We start from the raw sequence: 16,178 nt of genomic DNA on the forward strand, positions 1-16,178 counted from the left end.
AAATTAAATGGGGCTCACTGGCTGTACTGTGGATGATTCATTCAGTAAAAGGGTGTCACACAGCGATTAAATAACTGCAGGGCCGGGACAGGAAAGCGTTCATACAACTGCGCTCTGCAGGAATTGTGCTCACACCAAGAGTTTTCCATCTCTATGGCAGGATATGATCTAAAAGCCACTGCTAAGACAATTGAAAGCCGAGGTGTCTCACTTCCACAAAGCCCCGTAATGTCACATTGAAGTCAATGTCAGGGACATTTTTGGTGGAGGGCGCTACCCTTCTGCTTTAAGCCTGAACAGAGATTGTCTGGCTTCATAAGTGCACAAGTCTGGAAAGGTGCACGTACAGCAAAGGGCCATTGTGAATGAGCACGATAATTCGCAGGCTGACGAGCACTCAATGAGTGAGCAAAACGTTGTCGAGTGAAATTATTTTTATAAGGGTTGTCCACTACTTTGACATCGATGGCCTATCCTTAAGATCGGCCGATCAGACATTGATGACCTAGGTCTGACACACACCACCCCCGACAATCAGCTGTTCTCGGTCCAGACGGCCGCAGCTGGAAGTGATCAGTTCCGGCGCTGCTCTGTCTTCAGCCGGGTACTGTACATCCTCCTCCTGTTGATTATAATGGGAGGCCGTGGCCACTATCAGAAGACGGCACAGAGCCGGAATTGAGCATTTCCAGCCGCTTGATGCCGCTGCTGGGACGGAGAACAGCTGATCGGCGAGGATGCGCCAGTTGAACCTTGGCTGATTAGACATTGATTACCTATCTTAAGGATAGGCCATCAATGTTAAAGTAGTGGACAACCTCTTTAAAGGCCCAGTCACACACAACGACTTACCAGCGATCCCGAAAACAATGCGACCTGATAGGGATCGCTGGTAAGTCGCTGGAAGGTCGCTGGTGAGATGTCACAGTCAGATCTTACCAACGATGCAGGAACAATACAGGTCGCAGTAGCGACCTGTATAACGATCTCAGCAGTCACTGTGACCCTGTCACACAGTGTCACACACAGCGATGTGTCCTGCCCAGCAGGACATCGCCTTTGAAGAAAATGGCCTGGACCATTCTGCAACGACTAGAGATCTCACAGCAGGGGCCTGATCGCTGGTAGGTGTCACACATAACAAGATCGCTAACGGGATCGCTACTGCGTCACAGAAACCGTGACTCAGCTGCGATCTCGCTAGCGATCTCGTTATGTGTGACGGTACCTTAAGAGTGCTTAAAAGTTTGTTTATACCAGCAGATAACCATTTAAATGACAATGATACCATTAGCAATTAGCAAAATCTGAAGTGTGTGTTCAATGTTCAAATCCCATAAGTAATACTAATTATTTCCAATACATGAATTCAAAAACTATCGTACAACCCATCCAGTTGATACTGTACAAGGAAAATGTAAATCGAATTAGCAATAAAAATATTTGATGATCAATTTTACAATTTATTAACAATAGCATGTGATAATAGAGATGAACGAATATGATACGGATATGTATCTCGTCCCAATGATCCAACGGCTACTAAACCGTCGCCTCGGAGCACGATAACTCAGCGGTGGTTAGTACCGCCAGTGACTGTGTAAATGGACCCTTACGTAAAGTCAGTAAAATAATCTAATAATGTGGTTAGCTGGGGTATCTAACCTATATTCAAATGACGAGATTTTTCATAAATTCATAAAACAAATTTTTCAATCTTCCCTTGGGAGAATTTAAAATAGACACCATATGGCACCTGAAAGAGTGGGGAGTGCATTGACTTAAGGGGGCTTTACACGCAACGAGATGCCGTTGGGGTCTCGGAATTTGTGACGCACACTCTGCCTCGTTAGCGACGTCGTTGCGTGTGAAACGTACGAACGATCGCTAACGATCAAAATTACTCACCTAATCATTGATCGTTGACACATCGTTCTAATCCCAAATATCGTTGCTGGTTCAGGACGCAGGTTGTTTGTCGTTCCTGAGGCAGCACACATCTCTACGTGTGACACCCTAGGAACGAGGAACAGCAGCGTACCTGCGTCCTCCGGTAACGAGGTGGGCGTCACTTTCTTTTGGCTGCTATCCGCCCCTTCGCTTCCTTTGGACGGCTGCCGTGTAACGTCGCTGTGACGCCGCACAAACTGCCCCCTTAGAAAGGCAGGTAAGTATGTGTGACGGGTCCTAGCGATGTTGTGCGTTACAGGCAGTGATTTGCCCATGACGCACAAACGACAGGGGCGGGTGCTTTCACGAGCGACATCGCTAGCGATGTCGCTGCGTGTAAAGCAGCCTTAATGGTAAACTGGATAACATATCTGATCAACTCCAAAGCCTACATTATACAGATGGAGGAGGATCAAAAAGGAGAGGCAAGCAGTGTACAAAGGTATTGCATATGTGTTCTACAATATAGTACTTTTATGGGCATTACTAATATTGCCGCTATAAAAGAGTGTCAAAAGTACCATATACACATTACACAGATGTAGTTCAGTGAAGTCTGGTCCATGAATGATTAGTCAGATTAGAGCATTTATTTTTACTGGTATGTAACAGTCTCGCCACATTCTAATTTTATAAATTGATTTGGGATACAAGAAAGAGGGTAAAAGGTTCATAACGCAGCATAATAATAGTATAAGAAGTCCGCCGCTCCTGCTCAGACACGCACCTCACTGGAACCAGTTCTTGTGCATTCCTCTACAAGCAGCATCCTGCATCAGGAGGACCAGTAGAGGAAAATATGAATTGTGCTATAAATCAGGACCCGAGGGAGCAGATTAGAGAAAAACCCACAGGGGATGACATTAGAACATGTCCATCATCTCCACAATCCAATATCTGTAGATCATACACGAAAACAAGACTACCTTACTGAGAGCAGAATGGTTTCAAGACTCAACGCTAGATCAGGCAACTTCTTAATGCATGCTCACTCTCTCCATCATCTATCTATACTGTAAGTAATAAAAAAGTTATAGTATGGTCTTAACAGTCCATAGTGCACCCTGAAGGCGATAAATACATTAATCTATATCTCTACAAACCCCTTTTAAATGCCAGGTATTTGTCATGTTAAGAAAAATAAATATAAATTATAATATATATATTATTATATATATATAAATATATATATATTTATTATTTATTATGTACACACTGTATATAATGGAAAAAAGATTAATTTCAGAACTTTTTCCACCTTTAAACCTTTAATGTCACCAATAAAAATATTTTTGGCTAGGAAAATAAAAATAAAGAGGGAAAATAACATGGTTGCATACGTATTCGCATCCTTAACCCCATGAGGACAGAGTGCTTTTTCGTTTTTGTGCTTATGTTTTTTCCTCCCCTTATTCAAAGAGCCATAACTTTATTTTTATTTTTCCGTCAATATAGCCATACGAGGGCTTGTTTTGTTTTTTTGCAGGAGTTGTACTTTTGAATGACACTGTGCCGCCCCCGTGCCAGCAGCCGAGCTTCTCGGATCTGGATCCGCGGTGGCTCGAGGGTCTCCAGACTCGGGGGTCGTGCGGCCACTCAAATGGAGGGGGGTATTTACAGGTGATGTATTAGAGTTTGTGACGCCATCCGTGGTATCTGCCAATTAGGAGTACCACTGCTGCAGTTGGGAGTACCCGGGGATAATGGAATAGGGCAGCCAGAAGTTGTGACTCTCCACGGGTAGGGGGAATACTCCGGGACTCGGTGATGGTTGGAGAGTGCCGTTGAATGTAAAGGGGGTCACTTGCGTACTCACTCAGTCCATTAGCTGGCACCGACAACAGGATAAACCAAAGTTCTGGATACCGCTGCCGCTGAGGGGAGCTAGTTCGGGTCCCTTCCCCAATGGTGCTGCCTGGTGATCCGTGACCTGCCTCCTGGCACTAAGTTTACTTCTCTGTTGGTCCCGGTAGTATGAAACCTGCCGGGTCCCGCTCCCCACTATGGCTAAGTGTGGGAGCCTGCTCTCAGGGTTCACGCTTAGAATTTTCTGGACCGTTTTGGGTGGAAAGTCAGATCCCCCTCGTTGCGCCGATTGCCCCGATTTTGGAGCGGGTGGGAACGGCTTTTGAAGACTCCGTTCTCCTCGGGTAAATTATCGGGTTACCTGAAGCTACTCCCCGACCTAGGGTCCATATACCCCGTCGTGCCTTGGCCCTAGTCCGGTGATGGTGCAAGGCCGCCGGCTGTCCTCCTCGACAGATCCGTGCCACGATCCCCTGCGACCGGGGGTCCAGCTCCTCTAGGCCCAGAACACCGTCTGCCACCTAGGTTACTTCCCAGGAGCCCCGATCCTGACCTCCTCTCTCTTTCACTACTTAGTCTCTCTCCTTCTGACACTCCTGAGCTCCCCTTAACCAACCCCCTCAAGTGGGCAACTCTATTCCACTCAAGCCGTCCACTGGTGTGTTTGGTGAGTGCAGAGTGTACCTAGGATTTGATTAGCTGATGTAGGCAACACCATATACAGTTAGCTCCAGAAATATTTGGACCGTGACACAAGTTTTGTTATTTTAGCTGTTTACAAAAACATGTTCAGAAATACAATTATATATATAATATGGGCTGAAAGTGCACACTCCCAGCTGCAATATGAGAGTTTTCACATCCAAATCGGAGAAAGGGTTTAGGAATCAGAGCTCTGTAATGCATAGCCTCCTCTTTTTCAAGGGACCAAAAGTAATTGGACAAGGGACTCTAAGGGCTGCAATTAACTCTGAAGGCGTCTCCCTCGTTAACCTGTAATCAATGAAGCAGTTAAAAGGTCTGGGGTTGATTACAGGTGTGTGGTTTTGCATTTGGAAGCTGTTGCTGTGACCAGACAACATGCGGTCTAAGGAACTCTCAATTGAGGTGAAGCAGAACATCCTGAGGCTGAAAAAAAAGAAAAAATCCATCAGAGAGATAGCAGACATGCTTGGAGTAGCAAAATCAACAGTCGGGTACATTCTGAGAAAAAAGGAATTGACTGGTGAGCTTGGGAACTCAAAAAGGCCTGGGCGTCCAAGGATGACAACAGTGGTGGATGATCGCCGCATACTTTCTTTGGTGAAGAAGAACCCGTTCACAACATCAACTGAAGTCCAGAACACTCTCAGTGAAGTAGGTGTATCTGTCTCTAAGTCAACAGTAAAGAGAAGACTCCATGAAAGTAAATACAAAGGGTTCACATCTAGATGCAAACCATTCATCAATTCCAAAAATAGACAGGCCAGAGTTAAATTTGCTCAAAAACACCTCATGAAGCCAGCTCAGTTCTGGAAAAGTATTCTATGGACCGATGAGACCAAGATCAACCTGTACCAGAATGATGGGAAGAAAAAAAGTTTGGAGAAGAAAGGGAACGGCACATGATCCAAGGCACACCACATCCTCTGTAAAACATGGTGGAGGCAACGTGATGGCATGGGCATGCATGGCTTTCAATGGCACTGGGTCACTTGTGTTTATTGATGACATAACAGCAGACAAGAGTAGCCGGATGAATTCTGAAGTGTACCGGGATATACTTTCAGCCCAGATTCAGCCAAATTCCGCAAAGTTGATCGGACGGCGCTTCATAGTACAGATGGACAATGACCCCAAGCATACAGCCAAAGCTACCCAGGAGTTCATGAGTGCAAAAAAGTGGAACATTCTGCAATGGCCAAGTCAATCACCAGATCTTAACCCAATTGAGCATGCATTTCACTTGCTCAAATCCAGACTTAAGACGGAAAGACCCACAAACAAGCAAGACCTGAAGGCTGCGGCTGTAAAGGCCTGGCAAAGCATTAAGAAGGAGGAAACCCAGCGTTTGGTGATGTCCATGGGTTCCAGACTTAAGGCAGTGATTGCCTCCAAAGGATTCGCAACAAAATATTGAAAATAAAAATATTTTGTTTGGGTTTGGTTTATTTGTCCAATTACTTTTGACCTCCTAAAATGTGGAGTGTTTGTAAAGAAATGTGTACAATTCCTACAATTTCTATCAGATATTTTTGTTCAAACCTTCAAATTAAACGTTACAATCTGCACTTGAATTCTGTTGTAGAGGTTTCATTTCAAATCCAATGTGGTGGCATGCAGAGCCCAACTCGCGAAAATTGTGTCACTGTCCAAATATTTCTGGACCTAACTGTAGTTAGGGACCCTAAACCAAGAAGGAGGTGGATACTGGTCGGGAGGGCAGATTGTGCAATACCCTGTGACGACCTGATAGTCCAGGGGCATCACAACACCATCCATTTTATCATGTAATTTTTCAAAAAGTGGGAAAAAAAAATTGCAAGTGTGGTAAAATAGCAAAAAAGTGAAATTCTGCAATTGTATAGTGTTCATTGTTCATGTATAGTTTTTGTTTTATTTCAGTAATGGGAAAAAAAAGTGTCATTTTAAAAAACAAAAAATAAATAAATAAAAATCTTGCTTGTGTCGCAACTTTCCAAGAGCCATAACATTTTCCATTTTTTGGATATGGACCTGTGTGATGGCCTGTTTTTTGCACCCTGAGATTATGTTTTTATTGATATCATATTGGGGTATATACACTGTTTTTAATCGCCTGTTATTACGGCGGCCAAAAAAAACTGCAATTATGGAGATTTGCTTTTTTGTTTTTTTTCAGTTTACCGATTGGATTAATTACCGTATATGCTTTCATAGATCGGGCTTTTAGGAACTTTTATATAGTTTTTTTAAAACGCTTTTTCTACTTATTACTATATTTAATAGGACTTGAACCTGAAACTGTCTGATCACTTGTTCTATATACAGTAATGCCACAAGATTGCTGTATATAGAAGAAATCCATCTTCTATGAACGCTGGCCATGGGCTAATTTGCATAGCAGTACTGAGATGACAGGCACAATGGTTATTAGATGACCCTTGTCATGACCACACATTAGCAGCCCGTGACCGCATTGCTGGCGCGCCGATGTGGGGTCAGAAGAGTGCACACCCTCCACCAGTGAGTGTTAAATGCTGCCGTCATAGATTGACTGCAGCTTTTAACAGGTTAATAGCAGCGTGTGGAGCGTTGCTCAACCAGCAGCTGTTAGAGGCAGATAACGGCTGAATAGCATGAAGCTTTTGTTGCAAAATGGACTGATATTTGGATCTGATCATAATTCCGTCCACATTGACTTACACACTGTGCGCAGTGAGGAGTCTCCGTTTCTGACCTGGGAACGGCAGTCACGTGACCGTAATTGTGTGACATGCATGTTCTCGGCTAGAACCCAACTAGTGGGCATGGCCTTGCTCAACTACAAATGTATTTCACAAGGCCACACCTACTAGATGGATGCCCCCATTCCATGCACTTGTATTTAGCGAGGCTACGCCCACTAGTCAGGTTCTGGATGGGAACATACATATCGCACAATTGCAGTCATGTGACCACTGTTCCTGGCTCAGAATCAGATAGGTCCTAGCAGAGCACGGTGTGTGCATTGGTAGGGGGATTCATAAATCTGCAGTCATGTAGTAACTACAGACCAGATAACCCCTAAAGCTCCAGTTCCAGGTGCAAAACAAAGCATAATGCTGCCTTCACTATGCTTTACTATGGGTATGGTGTTCTTTTGGTGATGTGCAGTGCCAAACATACTTTTTATAATTATAGCCAAAAAGTTCAACCTTGGTCTAAATCAGACAACACATGCTTGTAACAGACTTTATGTAAGTTTGGCAAAACACAGCCAGGCTTGAATGTATTTCTTTGTATGAAAAGGCTTTCATCTTGCTACCCTACCCTACAGGCCAGTCATATGAAGAATGCAGGAGATTGCGGTTGCATGTAGAACACAACCAGTATTTCCCAGAAATTCTTCCAGCTTTCATGTTCCTGTAGGCTACTTGGCAGCTTCACAGGCCAATATTTTTCTTGTCTTTTCATCATATTTTGAGGGACGGCCAGTTCTAGTAAATGTCACTGTTGTGCCAAATTAAAAGGGAACTCGATTCACGGGGAGCATGTATCAGAAACTGGCTGTATGATTTTAGTCAGGTATGTTTGATTCTGAAATGTTGCAGTGTTTTAGAGAAAAACATACTTTGAAAAACGCTAGGGACAGAGCCGCACGCGAGACTAGTCGAACATACGGGTTTCTGTCAGCTTCTCCTAGCCCGCTGCGCTAGAGCGACAGGTCACTCCTTATACATTCACGCAGTGCGAGATCCCTCCAGGGTACCGGGTCAAGAAAAGCTGCTGGGGAGCTGCCTGACTAGACTTCCGTGTGGCTTGGCTCTCGGGGGCTTTACAGTATGGTCTTCTCTGAAACGCAACATTTCAGAATAAAACATACCTGGCTATATTCACACAGCCAGTTTCCATGGATCGGACAGCATATTTCAGCTGTCAGGTTCCCTGTAAGCCACTTCTTGATGATCGTCCTTACAGTGTTCCATGGCACATCTAATCACAAAGAGATCCCTTTGACGTGTTGTAAGCAGTTTATGGATATTGGTTTTTGCTGTAAAACATCAGATAAATCCTACTAGAACAGCTAAACTTAATGTGGGGTTAATCAGAAATCACTGGAAATGATGGCAGCTGTGTACAGAATAATATTTTACATGAGTGTAAATGTGACTGAATAATTCTGAAGACATCCACATCCCTAATTATAAGAGGGTGTTCACACTTATGTAACCACATTATATTAGCTTGGTTATTTTATAGTTTCTCTTCAAAATTATTAGACAAAAAACAAACTAACCAGATTTTCAAAACAAATCAAAATTTATTAAGGTCCCCCATGCCCTCCAACCCAGCTGATTTGTATACGTATTGCTATATACCCTGCCTAACCAACCCTTTATGTTTGTCACTTAAATCCATGTTTAAAAATGTTTCTTATGCTAATTATGGCTTTGACTAGTCGATAGGGAGTTAAGCAGGCTTTACACGCAGCGATATCGCTATCTATATCGCTAGCGAGCGTACCCGCAAATCGCTGCCCATGGCGCACAACATCGCTTACACACGTCACACATACTTGCCTAGCGATGTCGCTGTGGCCGGCGAACCGCCTCCTTTCTAAGGAGGCGGTTCGTGCGGTGTCACTAAGCGGCCGCCCAATAGAAGCGGAGGGGCGGAGATGAGCGGGACGAACATCCCGCCCACCTCCTTCCTTCCTCATTGCGTGCGGCCGTAGGTACGATGTTGTTCCTCGTTCCATGGCGATGTGTGCTGCCGCAGGAACTACGAACAACATCGTACCTGCAACAGCAACGATAATCGGGATAAGAACGACTGGACAACGATCAACGATATGGTGAGTATTTTTCATCGTTACCGGTCGTTCCTGCGGTGTCACACGCAACGGCGTCGCTAACTAGGTCGGATGTGCGTCACAAATTCCGTGACCTCAACGACATCTCGTTACCGATATCGTTGCGTGTAAAGCTCGCTTTAGTTTCCCCAGACTAGTCGGCTCTCTCTGCGCTGTGGGCATAACAACATGATTTGAAAAAGCCAGCGTCATCAGCAGCTCCTGCAAAACTCACGCATGCGCGTGGCTCATTTTGGCAGCATCACTGCACCTCTATAGCAGGGTGTACACTTCTCGGCTTCAGAAGACCACTGCACATTACGAAAAGCGCAGAAGAAGGCTCACGTACACAAGGGAGCAGCAGAATGTCCTTCTTCTGCACTTTTGTCATGCACAATGTGCCACTTAAGCCGGGCAGTGTACAAACGACCACATAGGCGTTATTACGCTGCTGCGTGGAGCCTTGCGCATGCTCAAGATTTGCAGTTTGCTGGCGATTACACGATTTGCAGGAGCCAGTGTCATGAGGCCCACAGGGACTGATTAGTCTGGGGAGATTAACACCCCATCAACTAGTCAAAGGCCTAATTAGCATAAGAAAAATGCAGCTTATAAGTAAATCCATGTATAAAACATTAAAGTAACTATTATAAAGGGCTGGTTAGGGAGGGACTTTAGCAATACATAAATAATTGCTGCTGGGTTGGAAGGCATGAGGGACTTAACATCAAATATATAGAGATAAGAAGGGCACTCACCCGGTGAAGGTAAAAATAGTCCTTTATTTCAAATAAATCACACAATGCAGAGGGAGGATGCGGGAAGCGAGGACGCCGCTTGCAGTTTTGCGCTTAGAGTAGCGCTTCTACGGGTCCACCATGACATATTCGCTTTAACCTCTTAAGGACAGGCAAATTTTTCCTTTTTTGCGCTTTGTTTTTTTCCCTCCCCTTATTCCAAGAGCTATAAATTATTTACTTTGATGTTGATATAGCCATGTGCGGGTTTGTGGGGCTTTTTTTTTTTTAGTAGTCATCATACTTTTGAATCATACCATCCATTTTATGATATGATATAATGGTAAAAGTGAAAATAAACTTAAAAAGTGTGGCAAAATAGCAAAAAAATATCAAAATAAGGAAAAAGAAAAAAAAAAAATTAGCATTTTTTTTTTTTTTTTTTTTAATATTTATAGCATTCATTTACCATAAAACTGACCTGGCTATATGACTCTCCAGGTCGGTTTTATTACATAGATACGAAACATGTATAGTTTTGGTTTTTTTATTTATAAAATTCTTTCACAATAAAAATATAAATAAATAATTAGTTTTTGGCCTGGGCGATGTACACACTGCAGCCCAACATGCTCGTTTATTGATCCTGCAACTTGCATAATTCAATTATTTTTTTGATGTGGCAATGTTAGAAGTGTATATTCAAATCATGGCCAAAAGTGTTGACACCCTTGAAATTGTTCCAGAAAATTAAGCATTTCTCCCAGAAAATCTTTGCAATTACGCGTTTTGTTATACAAGTTTATTTCCTTTGGTGTATTGGAACCGCACAAAAAAAAAAAAAAAAAAAAACAAAAAAAAAACAAAAACAACAAAAGACGGCAAATTGGACATAATTTCACAAAAAACTCCAAAAATGGGAGTACAAAATTGTTGGTACCCTCAACTTAATATTTGGTTATAAACCCTTTGGAATAACCAATCACTTCCTATAACCATCCACAAGCTTCTTACACCTCTCATCTGGAATTTTGGACCATTCTTTTGCAAACTGCTCCAGGCCTCTCATATTTGAAGGCGCCTTCTCCCAAAAGTAATTTTAAGATCTCTCCACAAGTGTTCAATGGGATTTACATCCAGACTCATTGCTGCCACTTCAGAACTCTCTAGCACTTTGTTTCCATTGTGCCCGAAAATCCTTTGGTAATCTTTAGAGATAAGTGAACCTGAGGTTCGAGGTTCAAACATACACTACAAAAAAAGCAGAGTTCGGGTTTGAAGTTCGAGTGAGTTACGAGTGCAAACCACTCAAGCGAGCAGCGCTGTGCTTGGCCATGAGTGATGCTCAGCCCCGTGCAAGTTGCGTGCAATGTTTGAACGGATCGCACAGGGGGTAAAAAGTGTGATCAGATGTAATGTGCACACACAAAAAAAGAAAGAAAGCCCTGCCCACCTTCCCCCGGAAATGTTCTGCTTATGGCTGGCAGCATGTGGATGGAGCCACGAACTGATCAATTACTGACTTCAACTGAGATTCGGATCAAGTCTGGGTCACAAACCATCGAACCGTCCAAAGGTTCGATAATCTCTAGTCTCGTAGCTCATCTCATATTTAGACTTCATGATGCCTTGCACATAGTCAAAGCACCCAGCGCAAGAGGCAGCAGAACTTCAAAACATCTATGACCCTCCACCATATTTGACTGTAGGTACTGTGTACTTTTCTTTGTACACTTCATTCTGGTTTTTGGTAAACAGTAGAATGATGTGCTTTACCACAATGTGGTCTCATCTGTCCACAAATCACTTTCCCAGAAGGATTTTGAGATACGTACATTTTGACAAACTGCAGGCTACTTTTTTATTTTTTTAATGTCTCTCTCAGCAGTGGGGTCCTTCTGGGTCATAGCATTTCCGTTCATTCAAATGTTGAAGGATAGTTACTGCTAACACCGTGGCACTCAGTCTGCAGGACAGCTTGAGCTTCTTTGGAACTTCAATTGGGTGGCTTAACCACTATCCAGACTATCCGGTGTTCCAACCCTTCATCAATTTTTCTCTACTGTCCACATCCAGGGAGATTAGCTACAGTGCCATGGGTTGCAAACCGCTTGATTATGTCACACAACGTGGACAAAGTCACATCACGATCTCTGGCAATAGACTTGTAAGCTTGAGATTGTTGATATTTTTCAATAATTTTGGTTCTCAAGTCTCCAGACAGTTCATTTTTTTTTTTTTGTTCTTCATACTTAGTCTAGCGCACACACAGACACACAATGCAAAGATTGAGTCAACTTCTTCCCTTTTTATCTAGCTTGAGGTGTGATTTTCACATTGCCCACACCTGTTACTTTCCACGGATGAGTTTGGATGAGCATCACATGCTTAAAAGAAAAGTTGTTTACCCACAATTTTGGAAAGGTACCAACAATTTTGTTTTTTGTCCAGCCCATTTTTTGTGGATGTGTGTTATAATCCGGAAAATACGGTAATGTAAGAGGCACTTTTTTTTCTCCCAAAACTGGGGGGGAAATAGGGGTGCGTCACATAATTCGGATATGGCTTACTGGGGTGGTGGTGGAGCAGGGGGTCACAGGAGGCAGGGTCAGCAAAACTGAGGGCTCGAGGAGGAGGTGTCACTGCAGTTGAGTGGCTCAGTATTGGGGGCGGCGATACTGCAGGCTGAAGGGTGTTACAGCAGTGAGCGTCATTGATCTGCCGGCGGGCTGCATTGAAGCGCTGCTGGCTGACGCAATGGACTTCAAGAAAAATAGCATTGGAGGCCAATCTGCGCACGCGCCACTTTCGTGGCAACTTTCTTGAAGCGCAGTGCCTCAATCGCCGGCGGTTCAATGGAGCCCACCGGCAGAATAATGGCACCCACTGCAACACCACCGAGCCAGCAATATTGCTGACCCTCCATCCACTGACCCTCCTAAACCGCGACACTCCCTCCTTCTGTAACCCTCCTGAGTTACTTCACCACCACCGCTCCCCCTTAGTGAGCTAATACAAGATACACTAAGACAGACTCATTTAAACATTAAAAATATTATTTTCCACCTCAAAATTCGGAGGCGTAAAGCGAAAAATACGGTATGCCAATATGCCTTTTTTTGTGTGTGTGTGTGTGTGTGTTCCAATACACACAGGAAATAAACAGGTGTGTAACATTGTGTAACTGCAATAATTTTCTGGAAGAAATACTTAATTTTCTTGAATAATTTCAAGGGCCCCAACACTTTTGACCATGACTATTCTAACTCTGATTCTGTTACAACAGATTTTACCATCATGAATAATAAAGATATTGTTCATTATTAAGCTTCTTTACGCTAAGTTTGCATAAATTAGCTTCTAGGGGTGGTCTGAAGTCTTTTCTTCCTAAATCCCTATCTATTTAGTGCCATAATCAAAACTATTTTCTAACATTTTCTTTTTCGATTTATGAGACACGCCAGATTATAAGACGCACCCCAAATTCAGAGCAAAAAAGGGTGAAAAAAAATTGGGTCTGTCTGATAATCCGGTGGGGTCTGGGGCGGCTGTGTGGGGTCTGTGGAGGTGAGGACTTCAAATATTGCCACCCAGAGTCGGCGTGTGCGCAGATCGAGCTCTCGGCTTAAGCTCTCATCTGCGCGTGCACCGCCTCTAGCCCATTGATCTCCCAGCAGTGGACTTAAGGAAAATGGTGCCCGGAGGTGGAACGTGCGCAGTTGACATCTCTGAATGCCATTGAGCCAAGAGCTTAATCTGTGTTAACTCTGGGCGCCTTTTCTTTGAAGCCCTCGCCGCAGCCAGAGCCCCAGCACAGCTGCCACAGCCACGGCACAGCCGACAGTTTCTGCGACACCCGCCTCCCCTGCTCCACCACCACTGCCGCCCCCTCCGGTAAAAGAGGCAAAGTCTGACCCAACCACTTAGATATGGGTGCTCTAGAGCAAACAAATAGTCTAGCAATCACCAAGAACTCTGACACACCAAATGTTAATGGAAAAAATTCCTTGAGAATTGCTTTTCTCATGCTTTTAATGTGATCGTGTGGCAACAAAATAAATACAGATACAGTCCATCCAACGTTTCGGCCTATAAATCTTCTTTTATCGAGGAATTATTATCCAGAAGAGTATAATGAATACGGGATATTCCTATGGAAGACAAGAGGGTGAAAAAGACTGTAATAACCCTTTATAGTCAACATGGCTTAGTATGTAGACTACACTCACCTGCGCAGACCCACAGGAGGTCCGCACTTAGGTGGATAAGGGTGACGGCTGCCAGCCTAGCAAATAATCCTCAGGTCTCATACGGATGCACCATATTCCTCCCCCTTCTTATGGTAATTGATCATTAATAATCCTGAAATAAGAGGATCATTACCACAGCCAATGCACTAAAGTGACTAAGAGCACCAGGACAATATGGTCACTCATGTCCTGATGCAAGCTACGCCGTGTAGCCTATAACATTAAGATATATTACAGTCTGTTTCATCCTCTTATCTTCCATGGGAATATCACCTCCACAGACCCCACACAGTCGCCCCAGCACCAGCCGTGGCAGCACCAGCCCAGCCACCGCAGCCCCTGCACAGCCATCACAGCATTCCCCTTGGCTCCTGTTACCACTCCCCACCACCCCAGTAAGCTACATTCAGATTTTTGGGATGAAAAGTGCTTCTTATAATCTGAAAAATACGGTACTTACATTTTTTAAAATAAAAAAAAAATATCCCTTTTTTCTTTCCTTAACTGTTTTTCTATTTTGTTTTTCCTCCCACTTCCTTCTTGATGAAGTTTCATTTTAGAATCCCAGTGCATCCTTGCATACTCTGAGTTAACAGAGGGCAGAGGCTGTGAACAGTGCCTCAGCCTCTGCCCCCTCCATTACATTAGTCATCAGTAGCACTCGATTCAAGAGTTGGGCTAGTCACAGCGCAATGTTTACAGTGCAATGTGCACAATGACAGCGCGCTCTGATGCCAGCTAAGATCAGCAGCAATGAGCCAGCAACAGGACATTCTCAGAATACCCTGTGTGCAGAGACCAGTGACGTCAATTGCAGGAGCAGCGCTGGTCTCTGCACACAGGGTATTCTGAGAACAACACAATCTGTTGCTGGCTCATTATACTACTGATCTGAGCTGACAACAGAGCGTGCTGCCATTGTGCACATCGCGCAGGGACTAGCCTAGCCCCTGAAATGAGAATCACAGATGACCCTTCGTTTCAGGGAGGAGGCAGAGGCTGCAGTAATCTCTTCCCATTGAAGACGCTTTGCTTGAGAATCCTAGTGCATGCGTCATTATAAAAGGAAGTAAAAAGAACAGTACGGTAGGTAATTTTTAATTCAAGTATATTAGACGATAGCTTAGATTATACCACTAAATAGATCGGGATTTAGGTGGAAAATTACTTTGGACCATCCCTTTAACTCAACCATAGCTGCTCCAGTGCTGGGCCTGGTCATCGTTTACAAGCTGCAGCAATGACATCACGACTAAAGCACATGTACCACTGCAGTCAATCACTGGACCCAGATGGTCTGCTGGTGTACATAGCACAATATAGCTTAGTCCCATGATTTGCTGTAGTGGCCATGTGTGCTGGAGACATAACTACAACCTGGACAATAAGGACTAGCTCTGACATTGGAGAGGCATTGCTGCGGAGGGCACGCTCAGTTAATTGCGTTACATCAGTGCTGTAGAGAAAGAGACTGCAAATCCAAAAACCATAAATTTGATCTAGTGCTGCTAGGCAAAAATGTATGCACCTGATAATGAGGTTCTTTGTTAAGCATTCTGGTCAGGCTGTATAAAGTCCACTGCCACGTCACGATGAACCTCTGAGTTATACTCAATCTCTGCATCCTTTTAGCGGTACAGAAACTTAAAAAGGGAACCTGTCATCAGATTTGGCTCCTATAACCTGCAGCCATCACCAGTAGGCTTTCATATACAGTATTCTACAATCCTAATCATTATTATTTAATATATATATATATATATATATATATATATAATTATTTAATATATATATATATAATTATTTAATATATATATAATTATTTAATATATATATATATAATTATTTAATATATATATAATTATTTAAATATTATATATATATATATATATATATATATATATATATATATATATATATATA

General features: G+C 43.4%; 1 protein-coding gene across 3 annotated transcripts in view; it reads right to left on the bottom strand.

The window, feature by feature from the left end:
* CASKIN2 (CASK interacting protein 2) overlaps positions 1 to 16,178 on the bottom strand; it is an 81,193-nt gene that overhangs the window by 43,186 nt on the left and 21,829 nt on the right. The gene's annotated exons all lie outside the window — the stretch shown is intronic.

Source organism: Anomaloglossus baeobatrachus, chromosome 5 (genome assembly GCF_048569485.1).
Source record: "Anomaloglossus baeobatrachus isolate aAnoBae1 chromosome 5, aAnoBae1.hap1, whole genome shotgun sequence".
Taxonomy (NCBI): Eukaryota; Metazoa; Chordata; class Amphibia; order Anura; family Aromobatidae; genus Anomaloglossus; species Anomaloglossus baeobatrachus.